Consider the following 26,984-nt stretch of genomic DNA (forward strand, 5'->3'; position numbering starts at 1 on the left):
CATAATAGAGGTAAATGCTTTTTAGGGAAAGGTTTATTGTGAAATGTTGCAAACTATTTATAATTTGAAATCTCAATCAAATAACAAAAAGATATATTTAAACAAGTCTTCACCCAATTCGGCTTGAACATTTTACTGTTAGCAGAATAGAAGCTCCATAATGGCTGGGATTTTTGTTTGTATTACCCACTGATACATCCCAAGCACCTAGAGTTATGTCTGTTCTACAGAAAACCCATGTAGCAGGTGTTTTGGGTCACATCCTTTGGGCAGTCTCTGATTTCAGCTCAACTGTACCAAAGGTACTGATTTACCTTGGCTCTAAGAATCAACCTCAAGCATATCTGTGAGTTTTTCCACATATGCCCCAGGACCCAAGGCTTCTGAAGCTCTAGACCCTGGTGTAACTTCTGGCTCAGAAGTATGGGACAACTCTCTGATGTTAGCAAATGGAAATGGTTTAGATAATGCCCGAGTCTTTCATCTTTCAACTGGGTGCTTCTGGAAGGCATTCAGTATGTTTTCAGTAATACACACTATCGTAAAGCATTTGGGACAACCTTCTCACACTTCACCCAAGTCCTAGTCTTAGATACTTTATAGTTTGGGGCAGGGTACCTGAATTTAGTAAAGACTTTTGTTTTGTTTTGAAAACATATTTAAATTACATATGAAACTATTCATTTTTGGAATACACTTCCCTGGTCAAACTGTGGATCTTCAAATTCACATAAAGAGAGAGTTCCATAAAACACCTACTCTAATAACTGCAGTAAAACAGTTTGGGGTAAGTGATTTTCTTTGACCTTTCAAAAAAGAAAGAAGTTTGAAGGAAGAATGGAATAAGGAATTTGCAGTTTTCTTTTCTCCATTTATTTGGAAAATCATATTAAACAGGTCCACTATTCAGCAGTTGATTATAAATCAACAATATAGCATCTATTGGTCAAACGAAAGTATAATTGTTACCTCTTTCTTTACATTTGAATGTGTGTGCTCATTTTTAAAGCAAATATTAATTGAACTCATCCTTTCCAGACACTGGGATATATAGATAGCACCTGATCCTCAGGAATTAATGATTGTGTGAGACTGAGACACATAAATTGTTTTTTCACCTCAAAACGTAATAAATCCATATTCATATTTTATGAATATTTACCCAAATAAAACAGAGTCAGTTTTATAAATATAAATGTATACAGTTATTTTGTGTGTTTTATTTAGAAAAATAAATAGGTAAAAAGTACAACTTACTATGCAATAGAGGAATAGTACTTACACATATAACTAAAATTTAGTTCAATACAGAGGAAATTCAATGGGAAGAACTCAAATATATTTAGATATAGATCATGGACTGAAAATTAAAGAATTTTCATTGACGGAAGGTGAGTAGTTATTGAAACCACAATGAAGAGACTTTATTGAGATTGAATTTATACTTCAGTATAATAGTTGTATTTCAAGACAATATTTCTTCATTGGGACTGTAGATTAATTCTCCATAATGAGTATCAATAGATTAATTCTTCCATAATAAATGTACAAAGCAAATTTATTTTATTGTTAAGAATTATTGTATACATTTTTAACCATTGTCTTACTGTTAAGAATATGAAATAATGTGTTGACTTAAAGGTGAATCAATTGATTTGTCAAAGATCATAATTCTCTCTGGATGAAGAAAAGAGGGAACAGATATGGTAAGTCTAAAAATGTTTTCAAATTTCACTAGGTTTGGTATATATTTGAATAAGTAACAGTAACTATCATATTTTTCTGTGATCACTTGTTTAGCTGGCCACATAAAATTATTTCTAGGTGCCTACCTAGCATTCTCATGTATAAATTTCTTTGGCACATCAGAATAAAAATAATTTCATCAATCTCTGTAGTAAATTGTGAGTGTGAGTGTGTGTGAAATTATATATAATATTTGTGGAATGTTGAGTGCCTTACACTCTGCTATTTGCTGGGGATACAAAAATGAATGAGGTACAATTAGTTAGTTCAAGATTTTTATAGTCTAGTGGGGCAATGCAGACAAGGTAATAGGAAATTTTGGTGGTTGAAATGTTACCATCTGTCCAAATATTAGATGCTGTGGGACTACACAAGAGAGACATTGACCCTCATTTCAGAATATCTGCAGGACAATTACTGGAAAGAAAGTGGAACCTAGGGGATTTGTAGATAAGGGCAAAGTGAAAGAGAAGAAAAATATAGTTAAGAATAACTGAACATTTTTTACAAGGGCTGGAAGCAGAATTATGGAATATTTGGTGAGTTAATAATTCAAAACAGTTATAGCCAAGAATTTGAAGGGGTGAGTGGTGAGACAAAAGGATAAAGAAATCAGAGTCCAATTGTAGATAGGTTTATAAGACAATTTAAGATGTTTTTACTCTATCCTGAAAGCAAAGAAGAAACACCAAAGGATTTTAAGGCAGGAAGTAACATGAACAGATTAGATTTTAGTAGTAAGTATTTAGCATTTAGCATCTATACTTTTATCTATAGAAATATTTTATCAATTCTGAGAAGGGATATTATGATCTCACCCTCAATAATTCTATTTGAAATATAAAGGGAATTTTATCATTGACTGGAACTGATATGTAAATATTTATTTCTCAAGTGTCTTACTATAGTTTAAGTTTATAATGTCTTGAAATATCCAAAGAAGTACTAAACAATTGTATTTTGACATTGTAAATTTTTACTAAAGTCATGCTATATAGGTGTATCTTGAGTGACAATTCTCTTCCCAGCTTTATGCTAGATGCCATGTTAAAAAAATAAAGCCATTAACAAATATCATGCACCATAATTAGAGTATATACAGCTATACAGATAACTTGTCAAAGGCAAATGTCTGCATTATCTAGAATTAGGGATGCATCAAAGGCAAATGTTTCAAGTCAAAAAGTTTACAATCCTCTATGAGTTTAAAATTATATTCTAGAGAATGTCACAAGCAAAACCAGAGGGAAAAAAAAATCAACCTTTAAGTTCACAGCACTGAAATGATTTCTTTTCCACGTCTAAAAGCAAAAATCAAGAGAGAAACTTTTGCCTATTTCTAATAGGTATTTTAAAATGGCATTATAAGGTTCCTGGTGACAACATCTTAGGCTTAGCATGTTGCTTAAAACTGCCTGCTGTTACACCTTATACAACTGCTATATTATATATACTCCATATATATATATATATATATATATATATATATATATATATATATATATATATAATTTGAAAAGAAATAATAAGAAAAGGAATTAATTTAAAAATTAAGGAAGAAGAGGAGAAAGAGAATTTAAAGTATTTGGTGCATATAAATTGCTTTATGAATTAACATTAATGCATATGGAAAAGTATTTTCTCTTCCAGGAAAAATCATTGAACTATAAGAAACTAAAGATAATTGTGGAAAACTGTTGTTTTTCTGTATTTAAAGTCAGTGTAGGATAATAACAGAATCCCTTCTCTCTTTCTTCTTTTTCCCCTTTAGGTATTGAATTAACAATTTAAAAATGTATTGTTTTCATGAAACTTTTATTCCTGTGCTGTTAGCACTGCTGAGCAAGTCTCCTTTCAAATCAACAGGAGGGTCAAGTACAGAAGAGATACATGAAAATGTGCTAGGAAATAAAAATTCATGGCATATTCTTTCATTCAATTAAATACTAAAATCCTATGTGAGATATTCTTGGTAGAAGCTTTGGTACAACTATAATATCATTCTTTCCTTCAAGACAGAAGAAGCATTTCCTATCCCTATCATTTATTTACACAGGGAATGGAAATGTCACCACTTCTGTGTGCCCATCTCTGGGTCCCTAGTTGCCCATGTTTTTCTTTTAATGATTACCCTTAAGCTACAGAGCCATTTTCTCCCAACACAAAGAGATCAGAGGGGCATAAGGAGATGTCTGGGTGGTGAGGGTATCTACATCACCATCCTACTCCTCTCATACACTCCTTGAAAATGGAACAAACTAAGAGGCATAACTAAGCTCCAGAGCTCCCTTCTGGACTGCAATAGTGCTGAAACTAGGACTTTGTCACAATTAACTTAACTTGTTGGGAACGTTTCCTTAATAAGTTGCATGCATGTGAATACAAATATCATGTATTATTTCAGGGAAACTAGACCTAAATTAGTGTTCATTTGGCATTTTCTATTTCCTCTACAAAGTTTGAGAGACTACAAAAGATGAGGCATAGCGTATATATTCAGCAATTCTTTGCAACACATTCATTCCTAAAAATGTGAACTCCAGCTATAAAGGTCAATGAAGGCTTCCCTGGTGGGGCTGTGGTTTAGAGTCTGCCTGCCGATGCAGGGGACACGGGTTCATGCTCTGGTCCAGGAAGATCCCACATGCCATGGAGTGGCTGGGCCCGTGAGCCATGGCCGCGGAGCCTGCGTGTCCGGAGCCTGTGCTCCACAAGAGGAGAGGCCACAATAGTGAGAGGCCCGTGTATCACACACACAAAAAAAAAAAAAAAAAAAAAAAAACCTCAATGCAATTCACATATCACAATAAAGTAAATATATCTGGACCTTGTTTATGCTTCTATACCTATAAATATCTACAAGGTAGAGAGTTTGTTACTGTATTTTTCATCACTTCAGAGATGATTATCATATAGCTTTGGGGTGGGAAATCCCAAAAGACCTTGGTCTGGGGCCCTTATCCTGTTAGTAATAACAGGAAGTCAGATTTTATGAATGAAAAGTTTTATAAAATGATTTTACTGCTCAGGTTAAAAAAAATCACTTATTGTCTAAAATTTTTATTGTTCTCTTTTATCTAAAGAATGACTTATTCAGGAGAGAGCATGATAAGATTATTTGGTTATTTAATCTCTAAAGACAACTTTTGTACCACGTAAGATTCTAGCATAGTTTAACTCTTATTCTGATTCATTTTGTCCCCATATCTCTATATTACAGCTGCTTATAAATAAACAAACTAAAGAAATGTGGGGTCTACTGAAAATAAATGAGGTAAATTGTATGAGTTTTTTTAATGATATAAAATAATAAGATAATGTTTTATTCTATATAATCAATATACAATATCCTTGAGAGTTTCTTCTTATTTAAGTATAGTTGATTTACAATATTGTGATAGTTTTGGGTTATAGTAAAGTGATTCAGTTTTATATATATATATATATATATATATATATATATATATTTAAGATTATTTCCCATTATATATTATTAGAAGATATTGAATATAGTTCCTTGTTCTATACAGTGAATCCTTGTGGCTTATCTATTTTATGTATAATAGTTTGTATCTGTGAATCCTGTACTCCTAATTTTTCTCTCTTCCCCCCTCCCTTTCACCTTTGGTAATTATAAGTTTGTTTTCTGTGTCTGTGAGTCTGTTTCTGTTTTGTATATAGATTCATTTATATTATTTTTTAGATTCCACATATATGTGATAAAATATAATATTTGTCTTTCTCTGAGTTTATTTAGTATGATATTCTCTAGGTTCAGCCATTTTCCTGTAAATGGAAATATTTCATTTTTTATGGCTGAGTAGTATCCCATTGTGTATATATATATACCACATCTTCTTAAACCAATCATCTGTTGATTGGCACTTGGGTTATTTCCATGTCTTGGCTATTGTAAATAGTGCTGCTATAAATATTGGGGTTTATGTATCTTTTCAAGTTAGAGTTGTCTTCTTTTCTAGATATATACCCAGGAGGAGTGGGATTGCTGGATCATATGATAGCTCTAATTTTAGTTTTTTAAGGAACCTCCATACTGTTTTCTTTAGTGGCTGAACCAATTTTCATCCCTACCGACAGTGTAGGAGGGTTGTCTTTTCTCCACACCCTCTCCAGCGTTCATTATTTGCAGATTTTTGATGATAGTCATTCTGACCAATGTGAGTTACATCTCATTGTGATTTTGATTTGCATGGCTCTAATAATTAACAATGTTGAGCCTCTTTTCATGTGCCTGTTGTCCATCTGTTTGTCTTCTTTGGAGAAATGTCTATTTAGGTCTTCAATGAAACACAATAGAGAGCTCAGAAATAAATCCACACACCTTCAGTCAATTAATCTATGACAAAGGAGGCAAGAATACCCAATGGAGAAAAGACATCTCTTCAATAAGTGATGCTGGGAAAACAGGGCAACTTCATGTAAAGAAGTGAGATTAGAACACTCCCTCACATTATATGCAAAAATAAACTCAAAATGGTTTAAAGACCTAAATATAAGACATGATTCCATCAAACTCCTAGAGTATAACATAGGCAAATATTATGTGACATATATCATAACAATATTTTCTTAGATCAGTCTCTCAAGACAAAAATAAATAAATAAAACAAAAATAAATGAATGAGACCTAATCAAACTTAAAAGTGTTTGCATAGGAAAGGAAACCATCAACAAAACAAAAAAATAACCTATTAAATGGGAGAAAATATTTGCAAAATATGAGACCAACAGGTGTTACTATCCAAAATATACAAACAGCTCTTACAAATCAATATCAAAAAAACAAACACTTCAATCAAAAAATGGGAAGAGAGTTCCTTTATAGATTATTTTTTCTAATTCTCTCATTTTCACCTCTGTTTTAAGAACCATATTGAGATAGATCAAGGTTTGTTTTATGAAAGAGAGTGTAGAAAATCATTGAATAGATTTTGAAGATACATTGGATGAAGAAGCAGATGATCATGTTTTAGTCACATTTTGACTGCAAACTGTAAGACCTTGAGTGAATCACTAACACCCAAATATAACAGCAGAGAATCACTAACACTCAAATATAACAGCAGAACATAAAGAGTATAGACTTCTTTAAAACTGCTTTTATATTTCAACCTATCATCTCTATCCCCAGTCAGCTCAGACACTCTGTGTTTTGCTTGAGTACCACAAAACAGAGCCTAAGGCAACGGTTTGTATAGTTGCAGTTTTTTAGGAATACGATCCCAGGTGCAGGAGGAAGGGATCAAAGAGAGAGAGATGTAAGAGGAGAAAGAGAGAATACCAGAATAGGTAACTTGCTTGGGCTTCTGGGTACTCAATCCCTTGGGAAGGTTTGAGAAGCTTAAGAGATATGACTCAGGACAATCCACCTAGAAAAAAGTAGACAGAAGCATCCATTGTCTCATGTTCCTTTGACCGTAGCTTGACCCCTAGGGCACTACACTTCCAGGTTGCTATGCTGAGTGCTAAGTCATTTTCTGCTGGGTTCCATTGTTATAGCACAAAAACATCCTGGGGCTGAAATAAATAAGCATTGTTTTAGACAGAGATGATACATTTCAAGATGTATCAACACAAATTTGGTCATAGTACCAATGACTAGAATACAGGGTGAGGTTGTGTATTCAGTGTGGTACATAAGCAATATCTGAGATACACTCCATTGTTCTGTAGGTTTCCTCTTTGTTATTGCATGAGTTTTATCTTTGGATATTATAAACGTATTTCAGGTATATTTTTGTTCTTCATACCATGTTGAAATCATTTTCTTTTTGCATAAATATTGGACTGTAAACCCCCTATGTATAAGATCAAAGGTTATGTTGTCATCTCCTGCATCTTCATTAGTTAAATCCTATGCACTTGATATAATTTTATTTCTGATTGAATTTACAAAAAAAAAGAATCAGTGAATGATTTAAACTCCATATTTTTATCTGAAAAGTGAATGGGGATATTTGTAACAAGCCTGAGAATACCCTACTTGTAAACATTGCAAAGTTATTATTTTTCCTTGGATTTCTTGTACTTAAGAGACTAAGGAAACTTCAAAATTTTTCAAATAACCAGCATGACCAACCTGACAGAATTGACCAGTGTTTTAGTAACACTGTTAAAAAATAAAAAAATATAAAAGTAAATAATTTTGGTTTTTATTTAAAATAATCAAAAATTAAATTATGTATTTCGGTCTTACCTTATTTTCCCTCAATACTGGACCATTTATTTAGGTAACTATTAAAGCAAATCTAATTCTTTTCTCTTTACTACTGCACAGTTTGTTGGCTTCACTCATTTTCATGTTTTGCTGCATCATTCCTATACCCAAACAAGTCTTTATGAAATGGTGCTATTAAGAATTGTGTATATTTAATAAAAATTGTGTTTATAGTAGTTTCAACTGCTATAGGCTTCTTTTTAAAAGGGGTTTTTTGGTAAATTTGAGTGCCTTAGAGTATTCTAAGAATGCTTGACATTCCAAAGTTAAGAAACAAGAAACTCAATTTAGTTCTATAAACTGAGTATTTCCTGCCACCCAAATTTTGTGTTATTTGATATAGTTGTTCCAACATGTTTCATCTAATACTCTGTATCAGTATGTCGATACAAGTAATCTTGTTACTTTTCAACATTGTTTCTTTGCTTGTTAGACCAGTAATTTCATGAGGATATAAAAGCTAATATTAAGCATTTATGAACACACAGAAGCTTAAAATGCAGGTGGTCATTGCAGTTATTGAATAATTGAGTAGCAGTGAAATTTTGTTTTTATTTCATTTATTTTCACAATTGATGTAGCCCCATCACTAAAGACCATAATTTGTGTCTAAATATAGCTAATTATTAATTGAAATTAGTACAAAACAGTAAGAAAGACAAAAATAATTACTCTTCACGTCTTCCAAAGAAACTACCAAATTCCGTATAGAAGACTATAACTTAACATTTATGTAATTTTCATTAAGAAATCTTTTAAGTGGAAACAAATACACCATTTTGGTTTTTTCATTTATCCTATAATTTATATCATAGAAAAAAAAGGGGAGATGGAAAATAAAACACATTAGCATATTCTAAAGAGTTTTCTAGCTTAACAGGTTGAATTTTAGAGTTAAAATTAAGATACTAGTCTACAAATTTCCCAAATAATAGTGATGGCTTTGTGGAAAAGCAAAATAGATGAAAGTTTTTAAACCTGTGTTTGGCAGGTCACATAAGACCTAGTTAAAAGTGAATAGAGTCAGAGAGAAAGGATATACAGAAACATGTAAATATATATGACAAATAGGAAACTCAACCATAAAACCCAGAGTTTGCCAGCGCCTATGAGTAATAGTCCTTACAGCTCATCTGGGTGCTTAGCTGGAATGCACTGCATCTCTAACTTTTTTTTTTTTTTTTTTTTTTTTGTGGTATGCAGGCCTCTCACTGTTCTGGCCTCTCCAGTTGTGGAGCATAGGCTCCAGATGTGCAGGCTCAGTGGCCATGGCTCATGGGCCCAGCTGTTCCACAGCATGTGGGATCTTCTCGGACCAGGGCACGAACCCGTGTCCCCTGCATCGGCAGGCGGACTCTCAACCAGTGCACCACCAGGGAAGCCCCATCTCTAACCTTTTAGGTGTGGTCATGTGACTCAGTTTTTACCGATCGTCAATAGAATATATGAGTGAACCTGATGGGCATCATTTTCAGGATGGTCCCATACACACTTTCCTTCCAGAATTCTGGCCCTCTTTCTCCATTGGCTGAATGAATGCAGAGGACACTAAACACATTTAGGAGGGTGGAGACACAAGAAGGTGGAAAATACTTGGCCCTGTATAGAGCAGAGCCCTGGTCCCCTGGATGCTTCTTCCTCGTACCTACATCAGATGGTATATTAAATGAGAAGTATATTTTTATCACAATAAACCAGTGAACTATCAGAATATATGTAGTTGCAAATAACTCTAATAAGTTACTGCCATTCCCTGACAAAAATGCACTTAGATTTCAGCCTGGTATAATAAAGGTGTGAACAGCATATATTTTTGAAAATAAAGCTAGAGTCCCAAATTCCAACTCCCACTACTCCAAATAGACTCCTTTAATCCATCTTCCATAGATGGCCTATAGAAAGATTGGACAACAAGGTGGATATCAGCTATCATGCCCATACAAACTCTTTTCCACCATTCCTTTTTTAATAAGATATAAGGAAAATGAAAGGCAAATATGAAGAAAAGAATGTTCAGATGACTCTTTGCTCAGAGGTACTAAGCAGAGAAAATCCTGCATAATCACATAGGCAAGTCAAAAGATAAACCTTTAGTTGGCTTTTTAAATTTGGGTTTGTGCAGTATGGACGCCCTGTACAATTAGGTCTTAGCCTCTATAAGGATGTTTGAGGTTTGACATATTGATGCCTAAGAGGATGCACTTGGCCTTTATAAGGCTGTTTGAATAAATTGAGCAAGAAGTGTTCCCTAACATAGAAGGCTACCTTGGCTGATATAATCTTTTGAGGCATCTGGGTTTCATAGGTTGAGGTCATTGAATGATAGCTGTGGTACAAGGTGGTTCTATAGCTGGCAACAACATAGCAGATTTGTAGAAGTTGAAAGGAGAAGTATTAAGATATAAATCAAATCATACCATAAAATATAAAATCCCTGAGGACTTATAAGAAGATGCTTATTTTCAGCTTTCAGAGAAAGAAAGGACAATGAATTCAAGAGAATTAACTCAAGCTTAACTCAATTAAACTAAATTAACTAAAACTTACAGCTAGGAGACTTTTGGAGAAAGAGTCTGGTATTAGATTCTATACCAATTGGCAGAAATTAAGTTTTGAAAGACATCATCACTAAATCCTAATTTTAAAAATAAAATATAATGAGTAAAAAAAAATTTATTTGATATTGCCTAATGTAAATGTGTTAGAAACTGAATTTATGTTTTTACTAGGCTTATATTTTTAAATGCCATCTTCTTTATGATCAGAGTTTATAAAACCCATGTACCCTAAATTTAAAAAATCAAATTGAATTAGAAGAGCCAAGGGACAGAGAACTAAATGTTGCAAGTAAAACTGGTGCTCAAGAAATGAATATGTTTAACATTCTGCTTGTGAAAACAAGTAGCTTATGGAATATATAAATACACTAATTATGTTAATTTTATCTAACCAGATAAAATTAAAGCTAAAATTTGAATTTAGAAAATAATGTAAGGTAGCATGGCAAATGGATATTTTTCATTATTTAGTATTCCATAAAATATATGATACAACAAAAAGATGTGAAGACCTGAAAAGAAGATAAAAGAGGAAAGACATATGAGGCTAATTTTGAACAGGAAAAATGTCATAGTTCCAAGACAATCATTTGTTATTCAATTGCAAAAACTGACCATGACTACATACATCATTTATCATGTAAACTTTTATGTCATTCACTGTCTTTTTGCTACATAACTATATTTTCTACCAAGGGGAGAAATTGGTTAAACTATAGTTGCAAAGATATTTGTTGAATATTACTCTTTTAAAATGGGTTTTTTTTATAAGTACAAATGATAAAATGATTACATATTTTCTATGTCACTTTATTTATCAAATGAAGAAATTATGAAAAATTTAAAAGTCTTCCTACTCTGTAATTTTATTTTTGCAAAATTTGCATGCAAAAAATTATTGCAAAAAAAGTTGCATTCCATTATGGTAATATGAATTGGCAGTGATTAGTTTATCCAATCAGATTATAATAAAAGTGTGAAAGACCTATGCAATGGACCCAAATGAAGAAAGTCTAATTGTAAATATAATGAATATATATATATATATATATATATATATATATATATATATATATATATTTTATTACCCATAAGCCAGCTACATTTTTCTTTTTAAAGGTCAATCAATGACAGGATGAACTTTTTCTTTTCCAATATTGAAAAGCAGCAATAAATTGCTTTTACTATCCATAGTGGAACTGTATACTCTTGGATAAGTTTTAATTCCAAAAATCACAGTAAGTGACCTTCCTTATAATACCACTATTGTTTGTCTACTTTCAATGATAGTCTTGTGACAATATCCTCAAGTTTTCACAATCCTGATATTTCTTGTCAAATTGTCAGTCACAAAGTGAATTTACATTAAAGCAGATTTTTCTTCAAGAACTTTGAGTTAAAAGTTCAAATACAATCCAAAGTGACAGAACTATAAAATCTAAGTTGTGTCATACAGATTTTTTAAAATTTCTATAGGTAAACACTTGAGGAAATTGTATAGATCAAATATATACCTAATCCATTTAAACTTTACTAAAGAGAGTTTGGAATATTCTATTTCCAAAGTGCAGACTCATTCTTATTCCTTGGTCACATCACATCACCTTTCAAGTAACATGTGGTGAATGCAATTTGTAAGATTGATACTGTCCAATCATATGGACTATCTGGAAACACACCTCAAAGGAAATTGCACACTATCTAGGTCAGAGTTGATAAGAGTTTACAAAAGTAATTTAGCTTATTTACTGGCAGATGTATTGTCCTTAAAAGCAAAAGATGTGAGCGAGAATCCCAACTAGTCCTGTCTAAGTTAATTTCCCCTAAAGTGAAATTGCTTTGGATGATTTTCATCAGGCCCTTTAAAAATTTACCCCAGTGATTGTTAGATATTCTCATGCATCAGAATTGCTTATGGAACTTTTGATTAAAAAATGGATAATTGAGCCCCCAAACTGAATTTAATGAATCTAAAATGCTGAAGTCGGTGGGAATGACAAGGGGTTTGAAAAAAAGTTCCCACAGCTGATTCTTTTTTTCACCCAAGTGCTAAAATTGCTGATTAAAAATAACAAATAACAATATCAATATTACATTTAAGCTGTTTATTCATCCTACTTTATTTGCTCTGGAAACAACTGAGGTCAGTAGTAATTTTTTCTTGAGTCAGTATTATACTTTTCAACTTACTAAGAAATTGGGCTTTTTAAAATCTGATCCTGGTTATGAGGGGGTTACAGACAGAGACTTAGAGGAAGTAGCATGGGCTTTTGAAATACATGGACTTGGCATTTAAATCTTGATTCCTGTATTTCAAGCTATATGAAATTTGGCAAGTTATCCAACTTCTCTGAGATTCAGTTTCCTCAAGATAATAATAATGTTTATCCAGTAGAGTTGTCATGGTAACTAAAGGAGATAATACATATAGACCAGTTATCATAATAACTGCAACTAATAGTCACTCAAAGGATAGTAATTTCCCCTAATATTTTATACTATGATTTTTTCTGTCCTTGGAAGTAGAGCTAACCAGGCATTCCAGTATTAATACAAAACATCTCATCACATAATTTTTTTACTTTTTTTTCCTTCAAAATATCCATTTAACTTTCTACCTCACTTTCTACTATAATTTATTAAAACATTAGTCTTTTAGCAAGAACTTCCTTAGTCATACTATCTAAGATTATATCCCACCACCTCCCTCTCCTTTTCCCTAAATTATTTTACTCCATATTTTTTGTCATTGCCTAACATTATAAATATTTTACTTATTTTGTGTTTTTAATAACTCTTATGCTTAGAATATAAGTTCATAAAAGCAGATGATTTTGTCTATATCTGTCACTGCTGAATTCACAGGACCTCAAAGCATGCTCACACATCATAATTACAGAATGTTTTTCTGAGGAATGAAAATGATAACTGAGAAGCACAGTATGGCACATATTGAAAGCCAGTTTGAGGTCCTGGAAGCATAGTTTACATTGATATATCAAGAATAACTTATAAACATGTGCTTCCTCAACTTTCATGCACTCATGAATTATAATGGTATCTTTTTTAAAATAAATGGGTTTCAGGTGGCAACTACGATTCTGCAGGTCTATCAAATCTAATCGATGTCAGTAATGCTGGTCCTCAGACCTCACTTTGAGTTGCATGACTACAAACTATTGCAGATTTAAGGAAGTCAGAGAAAACAATAAAGTAAATTATGTAAGAATATGCAAATCAATTAAAGAATGCTTTGTTGTCTTTCAGAAATATATGTAGCTTTTGCTTTGAGTTATAGTTTGGATTTTGCATTGATGTTACTTACTGAAAATGTCCAGACACTAGGGGAATCTATGAATGGGAGAATGCTGCTGCTAGTTCTGCTCAGATAACTCTTCAAATGCTGGGACTCTGTGTGTGACATCTAGTTTCCTATCAATTAAGTTATAGCAAAGATGTGATCAAGCTGATTTTTACTAGCCATAACTTACCCTCCATCTGAGCATCTCAGTCAGTCCCTTAGTATATGTAACCGTTTTAAAGTTTGTGAAGTTCACCAAGTGAGATAAAGGATAAAAGAAAATCCCAGATTTCTAAACCCAAGAGCAGGAATGAAATATCAAAATCTTTTGCTATTATATATATATGATTCAGTTTGGGTAAAAAATAGATATGTTTTGTTGGTATTTATGAAACCTTAGTTCAAAGGTGACTTACAAAATAGTAAGTTGTAAGAACTGATGTTAATGAACTTTGTGACAAATATCAAATTATTTGTATTTTAAACTCAAATTTAATAAAAATGGAAAAATTAAGTGCATAAACTTAAAAAAAACAATACATTGAATTACATAGTTTAGAAGAGAATGAGAATAGACCATGATGACGTTTTCACATTTTTGACATACTGTGACAAAATACATTGTTCTGGAGAAAGGTAGGTGAGGGAGCTTTTGAACAACCATTGATTTTTAAGGTAGAAAAAATATCCAATAATAATTAAATCTAATCTTTTTATTTTCTCTTTGATATTGATTTCCTTCAGTATTGATTTGTTTTACCTAATAACTTCTAAAGTCTTTTGAGCTATTATTAGGTCAATAGGATAGGTCCATAGTTAAACTTTAAAGAACAAGCCACTTTATCTGCATTGGCAAGTCTCCTAGTATTTTATGCAGGAGGCTTTGAATTCAACAAGGCTAAAACAATGATATTTAGGCAATGCTAAAGGTTAATGTGCCTAAGCTTACAATGGAATAGTATAGCAAAAGGCAGTTGGAAATCATATCACACCTGTGGGATAAAGCAGAAGTAGAAATAAGGAAGTGTATCTGTTCCTAGTAAAATATCACAAAACAAGCAAATATTAAATTGTCTATTTTATTTTTATAAGAAACACAACCTTGTGTAAAATGAAGGGGTGTGGAACCCTTATTCTCTGAGATTTCTTAAGTCAAACAGGTATGTCAGCCCCTAATAAAATGAATCTATATCTATCTATTTCCTCTTATTTCAGTTTGTAACAAGATGCTTCCAGAGGGAACAGGATAGTTCCTTTACTTCCTACCTTTTTATTCCCATCTACGAACAGATGCCTAAGATTATATGGTCCAGAATTACATGACAATGAATGTACTGTCTCTTTACCACTATGAAGTCCTCTTTGCTTTATCCTCCAAGCTCTAAGTAAAAGTGATGTTTTGTTTTGGTTTTTTTTTCAGGGCTTCCCTGGTGGCGCAGTGGTTGAGCGTTCACCTGACGATGCAGGGGACACGGGTTCGTGCCCCGGTCCAGGAGGATCCCACATGCCGCGGAGTGGCTGGGCCCGTGAGCCATGGCCACTGAGCCTGCACGTCCAGAGCTGTGCTCTGCAACGGGAGAGGCCACAACAGTGAGAGGCCCGTGTACCGGAAAAAAAAAAAAAAAGTGATGTATTTTTTTAAATTATTATTTACAACAAACTTCACAGCCTTTTTTTCATTCTGAATCTTAACTTTCCAAGTGCTATTTCTATGGGTAGTAGCAGGGATGAATCATGATCCTCAAACTCAAGTATATAGCTTAACTTCTCACTCCATGCTTCCTTTTTGATTTTCTGGAAGAATCCTTGATCTCAGCCCTTCCTATTATATTCTATGGCTGTGGTTGTGCCATAGTTCTGTGATCTTAGTGTCAAAACCTACATAGGTAGAGGTAATGAAGGCACTGACTTCTCTGTGGGGCTGTCTACACAGATTGCTTTTGGTGTATTTTATGTCCTTTCACATAATACTTAAGAGTTGGTTTATTCTGATTTTTATTAAAAATATTTTTTTTCACCTGTGGTCCAAATTTTCTATTCCAACTTCCTTAAATACCCTGAATTTTACATACATTTCTTAAAAGAACTTGGTGTAATACCAGGTTGTAAGTTCATAATACAAATTTGTAAAACTTTAAATGCACAGCAATAGTCCTCTTTAACAATTTACTAAATATATGTTTTACATAAATTTTATTAAAGAGATATATATGCTGAATATAATACATCACATATAAAAGTGTCTCTACTTAACTTCAAATCCTTAATTACTTAAGATAGAGTATGAGCAACTAACCTTTGTTAAAGCAGTATAATTAATTTTGCATGGTAATATGACATAAAATGATATTTCCTTTAAATTAGAAGGTGAAAGAACAATAAAATATGAGCAATTATTTCCTTGGGACTTATAAAATTAAAACTAATTAAGGAGTTGGACTTAACTATGTAAAGTGTATTAAAACAATTGATTCAAAGTATCTTCATTACAGTAATTCATGTAGATAGGAATCTGTTTTTTGACAAGCAGCTTAACAATGGCAAAGGAAATCAACTTTCTAAAAATTAAAGTGTCTTATATTGTCGTATTAGATATTTGATATCTAATTAGATATTGATATTTTAAGGCACTGACAGTCACAGAGGAACAAAGAAATTGCAGGTGAAAAATACCTCCTTAAAATGGTCCAAGATCACCTCTGAAAATGGAGAAGCTGAGTAGAAAGTGCAGAGGGCTGAAGTAAATTTTTAGAATCATGTGGCCACTGTATCTTTTGAATCAGTATATATTAAAATTATCTTCTCTTCATATTTTATTTACATGTTTAGTTTACTTATTACTTTATTATTATTTTAATTTTGCTGGAGGCAATTTACCTAATACCATCAGGTTATTTGCTCATAGATTTGCTTGATGCAGAGTTTACAGTGTCTGTGAAATAAGGTGAGAGATGAGTCTTAATACATGTCCTTATTCTAAAGGAATTGGTTCTAGTGTATATCATTCATTATTCCCCATCCTGCATGTGGGTGTGGAGATATGCTTGTAATATCCCCAAGGCTCAAACCAGCAATGGGATAAATATGAGAGGCTGGATTTCTGACCCCTTCATTCATTTGCCTCCTTGACTCTTCCCAATTCCATAGGAGCAAAAAAGATTTCCTCCTCCTCCCAACTTCCATCTTGTCCTGGGTAAGTTAGTAGGAACTTAAGACACAGACTGGCTGACAATGTTAATTTTGTTAACTTGGGAGTCAAACTTATAATTCACCTTCTGCTTTATTCCTGTTAAAATGTCCCAATAATAACCCTTTGTTCCCAAAAACAGAAGATTTCCTTAAAGACCAAGGACATTGTTTCCATGAAGACAAGGATTTTGTCTTCGTCACTGATTTAAATGTTTTCTTTGTCACCCAAGTATAGTAGAGACTTCTATTGTTCACATATATCCTGTTCTCTTCCTGGGCACATTGGTTTCCCCCACCACAAGGCATGGCAATGCAACTAATTCAAACCAACTGGTGTAGACAAAAGTGATGTGTCTTTTCCAGGGGAAAATATTTTTTGGTTTTATAAAACCAGTGCTTTTAATCCTGCTTTAGCAATCTTGGAGAGAAGTTGTGTTGAGATGGTGATGTTACAAGATTAACAATGCATCATTACACACTCTCCAATTGATGCATCACTACACACTCTCCAATTGCCTTAGAGATTAGCCTAAGTGAGAACAAACTTGTAGTATTAAACCACAAACATTTGAAGTTTCATTATTTTTTTTATTATTTTTTCACAAAATAATATAGTATATGCTGACTGTCATTGCAAGAGTCTAAAATAGTCTTGACACAAATAAACATGTGTTAGTTTGCTATGGCTGCATAGCAAATTGCCACAAACTTGGTGGCTTGAAACAACTTATTGGCTCACAGTCTATAGGTCAGAAGTTCAGACTGCATTACTGAGTTCTCTGCTTAGTTTATGGCAATATTGAAATCAAGGTACTGACCAGGTTGAATTCTCATCTGGAAGCTCTGGGAGAGCACTTGAGAGTACATTCTGTTGGAATAATTCAGTTTCTTGTAACATGAAGGTCCCTGTTTCTTTGCTGACTGTTGATCAGGATCAGAAGTTACTACATTCTTAACCACGTGACCCCCTCCATCTTCAAATCAAGAATGGTGCATCAAATACTTCTTGTACTATGGATCTCACAAGTCCCTTTTCTCTGGCTTTTAAACATATATTTAAAGGGTCCATGTGATTAGGCCAGGCCCACCTGGATAATCTCCTATTAATTAACTCAAAGTCAATGGATTAGTAAACTTCATTACATCTACAAAATCACTTTTCCCATGTAATATAACCATAGTAGTTATAACTCATTATATTCACAGGTTTTACCACACTCAAGGGAATGATGAGGTTATATAATAGAGAGGGTCTTTTAGGGGTCATCTTAGAATTTTGCCTACCACAAACTACCTAGAGATTTTTTGTTGGAAGAATAAAAGAAAAAATAACGACAGAATAAGTTTATGGTCATGTATTAAAAAATATCAAACGGGGAAAACAAACCTGCAGATGCACACACACACACAAACACATACACACATACATATAAAATGCCATTAGAATGATTACTAAAAACCTATTCTGTACTAAGTAATATTGCATAGAAACCCCTACCTGTGGATATTTTACAATTAATTTGAGGACATAGAAAATACTACATTATGTATAACAATTATCATTCTGATGTCATGCTCTGAAAGTCATTTCCAAGACTGCCTACAGGTTCCAAAATGGTCTTTCCTGTTAATAATTCAGATCTTATATAAAAGTCACTTCCAGAAGTCCTCCTAAAACCCCATAGACTCAGATTCTATGAAGTTATATCATAATGCTCTGTATAACTAGTCTTAAAACTAATTCATCACACTCTTTGGACATGACTTCTTAAACATCTGCTCACCACTGTATTCTTGAACTTTAGCACATTATATTTATTGGATAAATCAAGTTTTGATTTTGTAAAGCCTTGCTTTTTACTCTCTTTCTTAACTTCCACAATATTAGTTATTGTATTATGAAGGTCTCTATTATGCTGCAATTGCTTCAAAAGTGCTATTTTTATTTTCTCAAATAGATTATATGTTCTTTGAAGACAGATATTTATTTTTTTCTCCCCTATAGCTTCTGCAGCATCCAACATCTTCATTAACAAATTAGAAGTGTTCCCTAGGGATTTCTTGTTTGATGGATTGATGAACAAGATAGAATTTAACAAACCAAATTTCATGGATCAAGATAATTACCAAATAAAATAGAATGTAAGTTGTTAATTATGGAGTAGAATGCAAAATTGATAAGAGAAGGTAGAAAACCCATATAAACTAAAGTTATTAGGAAAGATATTTTGTAAATTTGTGTAATATAAATATCTATAAATCAGAGTAAAGGAGATTTTTTAAAAAGTCATCCACTTTAAAAGGAAAGAAAAGAAAAAAACACCTGGTGCTCAAAGCTGGAAAAATTAAAAGAACAAAATAATTAATGTAATACTGGATTCTAACTCCAAGCATAAATCAAATATATATATATATATATATATATATATATATATATATATATACCTATATTGATATAAATAAATTATTGAAAAAATAAATAAATGAGGAGAAGGGACAAATCTTCCTTACAGAGGATATCTAAATAATATACATGGGTATTTTGCTCCTTCCAGTAAGTGGCACTCAATTCCCTCCTCCTTGACTGTGAGCTGGACTTAAGGACTTGCTTCCAAAGAATATACTATGTGAAGAAAAAAAAATAGTAACTTTATAATGAGGAAACTTAGAAGACACTACTATAAGCAAGTAGTTGCCAGTAGTAAGTCATATCAATATAATATACTCCTGACATAGTGTGGTGGACGGACACTTCGTCTCTGATTTCTGCCCCCAAACCTATAACACTATCTAATTATGAGAAGTTAAAGGACATTCTGCAAAATAAATTTTTAGTGTTCTTCAAAATTCTTCAGGTCAGGTCAAGAAACATATGGGAAGACTGGCAAACTGTTGTAGACAGGAGGAGAACAAGGAGACATGAAAATTGAATGCAGTGTGATATCCTAATCTGGATGGTAGAGCAGTAAAAGGACATTATTGGGAAAACTGGTAAAATCTGAAAAAAATCTGTTGTTTAATTAATACTAATGAAATAATGTTATTTTTTTAGTTTTGAAAAATGTATAATGTTTATGTAAGATGTTAACATTAAAGGAAACTTGTTGAAGGGCATATAGAACTTTCTGTACTGTCTTTGCAACTTTTCTATAAATCTAAAATTATCCCAAAACAAAAAGTTTAAACGTTTACTAAAATTATATATCCATATCTAACCATATCCATGTATTATTTTATATATAGTGTATATTAATACTAAGTATCCATAAATATATATTTATATAAAATATATTTTAAATATAAAAATATAAATAACATGTTTCTATATATATCTATGTCTAACTCAGGAACTTCCCATCAGAAACTCAAACTATGAAGGTATTTAGTTAGCATTCTTAATTCTGAAAAAAAAATATCATTCTTAGGTACTAGATAACTGTGACTTTATAAACCAATGGAAGCAGATGCTCCATAAATGCTTATTGATAATCATATATTTTCTAGCCTTTTGCTAAAAAAGACTCACTCATAACAGCTCCTCAGTAAAAGTATATGAACACACATGTGTACACTTATACATACCTACAGAATTAAATCAACAAAACATAGGAGTAAGAGCAGGAGCTCTGACATCAGATTCACTGAACTAGAATCCCAGTTTCTCACAGCAGTAGTGTGCTCATTAGCAAGGTCCTTCTTTAAGCCCCAGGTTCAGTAACTGTTAAAAAGGGACAGGCTCCTCCCTGGTGGCGCAAGTGGTTGAGAGTCCGCCTGCCGATGCAGGGGATACGGGTTCGTGCCCCGGTCTGGGAGGATCCCATATGCCGCGGAGCGGCTGGGCCCGTGAGCCATGGCCACTGAGCCTGCGCGTCCGGAGCCTGCGCGTCCGGAGCCTGTGCTCCGCAACGGGGGAGGCCACAACAGTGAGAGGCCCGCATACCGCAAAAAAAAAAAAAAAAAAAAAGGGACAGGAATATTTCTTACATCACAGTATTATTCTGTTATAAATGGGATCATACATGCAAAGTGCTTAGAATTGGTACATAGTAAGCACTTGTTCAATGGTCAGATATTAATATAATTATTTTTGGCATCTAATCTGGGTCTACCATGAAAATGTTTTTTTTCCGTTTCCTCACAGAGTAAGATAGGAATTCATATGCACTGAGAAACTATTAAATGCCACGTACTATGCCAAATAAATTCTCATTTAATTATTTTCACAAACAAGCAAATTGGTATATCTCCATTACAGGCATGAAGAAACAGTGATTTAGAGAATTTAAGTAACCTGTCCAGATTTAAAACAGCAGTAGAGAAAGGAGCTGGATGCTTACTTTGGCCTGCTTAACTCCAAAATCCACTTTTACTCTGGCAAGTTTATTTTACTGATAATTTTTATTATTTATGGGTCTGAGGTAATTAGTTTAAATGAAAACTAAGATAAAACCATGACTGGCATATAGAATACCCTCTTAATAAAAGTCTGTTTGTATTTTTAATTTGTAACAGTTAATATAGCCTAAGTAGAAAGAGTAGATTATTTTTATATAAAACTATATTCTTATCTGATAAAATAGTCTTTCAGCTCCATAAGTTTCTTCAGAAAGTCTTAATATTTCTAATTGTCTTCATAGCCTTGTTTTGTTGTATTAGAAACAGCTTTTGGAGCTTGCATTCTTGTCATTTACTGAATTCTTCCCACTTTTAAAATCTAATTATATTATCCATTAAAAAATAAAGAATACATAGCAGAAAGCATAAATACATTTAAGTTAAAAGTTGATGAAAACTATAGATTGTGAAAAGTAGTTTTTCCTAAAAAATATTTTATCTTATGGAAAATAGATAAATATGCCATTAAATGGATAGTTTGTATAGCATACATATCACAACTAATAAGATTATTTAGAAAAAAAGGAACATTTTAATGATAACAGTGGTTTGTTTTGAGAATGCATGCAAGCTTTGGAGGTTGTGGCAGAAGTAACATACAGGACAGTAAGAGAGCTAGATCTCTGAAGTCCTTTCCAGCTCCTAAATTATCAAGTGCTCTATATGATTGGGTAGCTCATGTTTTTTCAAGCATTCCTACCCAAGGGCTTCATCCAGGATGGTATTCACAGCAGGCAAATCCTTGTTCTGCGGGATATGCTTGCAACTGCAGGATCTGATGCTCCTTCCAGTGTACTCCTGGATTATCGGTGATGTTCACAGGATGTCTCTCCTACGTGTTCAAATACAAATCCTTCAACTACAACATAAAGTTGCCACTTTCTGCTCTTTCACAGGTTCCCACTGGAAAAAATTGGATGCTGAAATTTAACTCGCTGGTAAGCCCAGCAGTGGGGGCCATCAGAGAACTCTTCAGCATCTCCAGGCTGTGGGAAAAAGTTTTCTTTTAGTTTTGTATTATCCCTCTTCATGTGGGAACCATCCTATTTATATCTCTGACATCACAGAGCTTATTATTCAAACTGTCACTTTGCTTTTAACCAATTTTTCACCTCCCCCCAAATTTTTGTCTCTCAATTTTTCATAATTCAAACATACCATCATGACTGAAGGGGAGAAATGTATATGTCTCCTATGCAAACACATAGGTGGTCTTTCAAGGTGGGGGACACTAATAACTGAAAGATGATTTTGTTAAGTTTTTCTTGTATGCAAGAGCCAGGAGAAAGCTGAATTGTCTGTGCAAAAATAAATAAATTTAAAAATATGAAGTACTTAGGAAAAATACTATTTTTTCTCTTCTCAGTTACTGTTAAGTACATTTTGTTTCTCCTCCACTCTCCCAGTTCTGTCAGGGTGTCATGCCATGCCCACCACCTAGTATTCCTGGACACATCCCCTCAGTGGGACACTGCTTCATCTGCAAAAACTGAAAGGTAGATGCAGGATAGACAAATTACCATGCTACTCTATTTTCCTATTTCTTTATTCATGACAAGTCCATCACTCAAGAAGCTTTGTGTGTCTTTCATATTGATTTTTTGAAGGATTAGAGTAATTTAATGAACTTTTTATAAAGATTTAGAAAAATTAAAATTGTAGGCAGTATGACATTTTTATTCTCTTAAAGGCAACACCTTAGGAGATTAGAACAGAGGTTTAAGCAGTGAAATAACACGACCAAATTTCATTTAGAAAATAGAAATGGTAATAGAGAAATGATTGTATTAATGAGTATAAGAGTGAAGTTAATGAAAAATAACTTCATTCGTAAAGAAGATGAATATTTACAAGTAATCAACATATCAATCAGTACATTTTAAGAAATTATTACTACTACATATTTTTTAAAAAATATCTAAGACCACAAAATCTATTCCCAGAAACATGCACAAAATTTCACAATTTTAAGGTTGTATCTATATAATTTTCCATTGGAATTAGGATAACTTTGGCTGCAAGTAAGAGAAAATACCAAATTAAAATAATTCAAATAAGAAGAAAAATTCATTGTCATACTTAACATTAAATTCCAAGGTTGATGATATGGTCTTTCAAAAATATTACAATGGACGTCAGTACTTTTTGTCTTTCTTCTCTACCATCCTTGGCATGTCAGGTTGCGCTTGGACTAGTCCTGTTTATGGATACAAGATAGATGCATCAAGTCCCAGAACATCAGATCTGACAAGGTCCAGCTGAAGAACAATGGTGATTTTTCTGTGTGTGTCTCTTTTACCAGGGAAGAAATCTTTCCTGGAACCATTATTCCCCTCTCCAGACAACTTCATTTCATGTTTATTGCTAGGATTGGTTCATATATCATTCTTCAATCAATCTCTTAGAAGAGGAATTAAATTTTTATTAGGGAGTTAAGATGATTCATATAAAGCTGTGTTAAAATTTAAACAAAATTGAGACACGTCTAGCCAAAAACAAAGAAGAATAAACAGTGAGTGAATTGACACTCAACAGTTAAATGTAAGCCACATAAAGACTGAATGTTTTGGACACTAGTTTAAGAAACCCCCAGCAGAAATTGTAAAGAAAACCATGGAGTACATATTTGTATAACACGTAGAATAAAACTCACATTTAAGGGATAAGCACAGAAGGAGAAATGAGATAGAGACTTGATTTAAAAAATACGGTGATGAATAGAAATCAGATGGAACAAGTTCTCTCAACCTCAAGGTGAAGAGTTTCAAGAAGAGAGTGGTCAAGTGCTTTAAATGCTTCAGATCTAACAATAAATATGTGCAGAAGGAAGTTCTACACAAATACTGCCACATAAATTCAATTTTTACTTTTTTTAAATTGTTAAAAGTAAAAAATTTCACCTCTGAACTACCAAAGAAATATTCACTCTATTTCTAGGAACTCAATTCTCCCTGCTCCTCTATACTTTTCAATATTTGGTGTCACATGCATTCCCAGTTATGCCCGACTTTAAGATTTACTTACACCGTTAATCAGAGTAGGAATACTCTCCTCCCCCTTATTATATTTATTTAAACACCAGTCATTCTTCAGTGACTACTGTGAGTCCCAATTCTCTGTATATCAAAGCCTAAAATGAGTTGTCTTTCTCAGTGAAACTTTCTTTATCCACTGCAAACCATGTTATTCTCTCCAGGGTAGCATAGAAGTTGAGAATTTAAAGAAGACTGACCTGATTTTGAATCTCTCCTTATATTACTGTTTGGATGATGTTAGTCAGTTCAATACATTGTCCTGGTCTCAGTCTCTTCCTTTGTAAATTAGGGATTCAAAATTCCTCTTTTCTAGAAGAGATGTTTTATAAATTTCAGTTAGGTACTGTACATAAAGTGCTTGAAACAATGCATGACACAGTAAACTTTCAATAATTGTTATCAATAAACAAAATACTGTGCATTTAATTTACCACTTTTCAGTTTTCTATTATTTATCTCCCATTTCTTCCAAGCTCTCACTATCAGTTTCACAAATAGAAGTTCATCTCTCTAGCTAAAATGTATGGATTAACACAACTAAGGGAAGTGGTTCTCATACTTCACTGTGCAGAATAATGACACAGAGTCTTGGTTAAAATGGAGATTTCTCTTTGCTGCCCCATAAAGACTTTGATACAGAATAATTATGTTTGTGGCCAGAATATTCATGTTTAATACATTGTCCAGATGATTCCAGTAAGGTAATCCATGGATGGCATGCAGGGAAGCACTATCCTACAGTTGAATGGGATAAGGAACAAGCTTTGACAAAAACTCACTATGAGGAATAAAACAATGAACTCAAATTTTTTCAAGTGTGCTATACTATAAGTCACATAGTCTTGAAATTAAATGTCAAGAAGTTACTCCCTCCCTTTTGTATGTGAAATTGTATTGTAACTGCTAAAATGATGTATAAATTTGAGTTACTATAATTCTAACTAATTTGAGGAAAGTCGTAGTTTTTACATGTCTCACAATAGTACTTGAAATATAATAGATAATCAGTAATAATGGATTTATCTATTGATTTACCATCACAAATAAAACAGCTCATATTCAAGTGTGGACATATTCTAAAACAAAGAATAACAAAGAATTAAACAAAGAATTGTGTAAACATCCTAGTGTAAAACGATCCTTTAATGTAGTCTTTAGTAGTTTGATTGGTTTCCTTTATAAATGCATAGTAATAGCCTTTCTAACACTTCTCTAAAATATTAATAACCATTTTTATAGGTTTTTTAACTAGTCATAGAAGCAATGATGATACAAAGTTGATATGGTGCGTATCATATCATACTCACTCCTGAGACACATTATTCCCTGCATTACATTTGTTTAATTCTCCAGGGCTATATTTTTCCAGTAATGCGCATGGATAGGTCCATTATCATCCAAGGTAGTTGAACATTAATGAATCACTCAGCATAAGAAAAATAATGTTCCATGTCTTTCTGCATTTTCGAGGAATTCATCTAACAGTAGCTGGGTAAGTATAAAAGAATCTTCCCTGAATAGTTATTTTTATTTTTGCTCTGGTTTGGATACATGCATTAGTGTGTAAAGTACGATTAAATTCATTGGATTTTTAAGAGAGTGTCTCCATCTGAGAAATATGAATTCTCATTCTATTGTTTTCTTTGAATATGAAAAATTAACAGTGATATATTTTATTTTCCCCTTTTCAACTGTGCTGTGTGTACAGCCAGATGAAAGGAAGACAGATAATATCTCTGGCAGTCATGACAAATGCAGGAAGGGAATTAGTGTTTAATTAATTGGACAGAACTTCTTGATTTACAGCACTCTAATATTGAATAGGATGAGTTTAAGGAATAACTACCCTTATAATGTGACATTATTTTATTTTTGACATACTGTGATCATGAGTTCCCCAGGCAATATACACATCAACATATTTTTCAAAGAAGAATAATATGTGACATTTGGTTGGCTAAAGAATGCAGTTTCCTAATATTTCCTTTGAGAGTTTTCTAGATACTCATGGGGATCAAGATTTCTCACTCACAGAAATTTGGAAAATTTTTCCAGCAATAATGTATTTACATATCCTTGTGCTTGATGTACTTCAAGGATGGCCTTCAAAGATTCCTGCTTCCTGGTATTAACAGCTTGGTGTAATTCCATCCATTTCTGTGTGAATTAAATTTTATAATTCAATTTTTTTTTAATTTTAGAACTTTTGTTCATTATCCCACTTTCCCTCTTCCCCTACTTCCAGCCCCAATCCTAAGCACCTACTAATAGAAGTTCTGTCTCTATTAAGTCCCTATTCTGGACTTTCATATGAATGAAATCATATATTATGTGACCTTCTGTCTGGTTTCTTTCACTTAGCATAACGTTTTCAAGGCTTATCCATGTTGTACCCTGTATGAGTACTTCATACCTTTATATGGCTGAATAATTTCATTGTATGGATACCACATTTTGTTTATACCTTTGTCAGTTGATGGACATTTGAGCTGTTTCCACTTTTTTGCTATTATGAATAATGC

This window comes from Mesoplodon densirostris, chromosome 1 (assembly GCF_025265405.1).
Source record: "Mesoplodon densirostris isolate mMesDen1 chromosome 1, mMesDen1 primary haplotype, whole genome shotgun sequence".
NCBI classification, from domain to species: domain Eukaryota; kingdom Metazoa; phylum Chordata; class Mammalia; order Artiodactyla; family Ziphiidae; genus Mesoplodon; species Mesoplodon densirostris.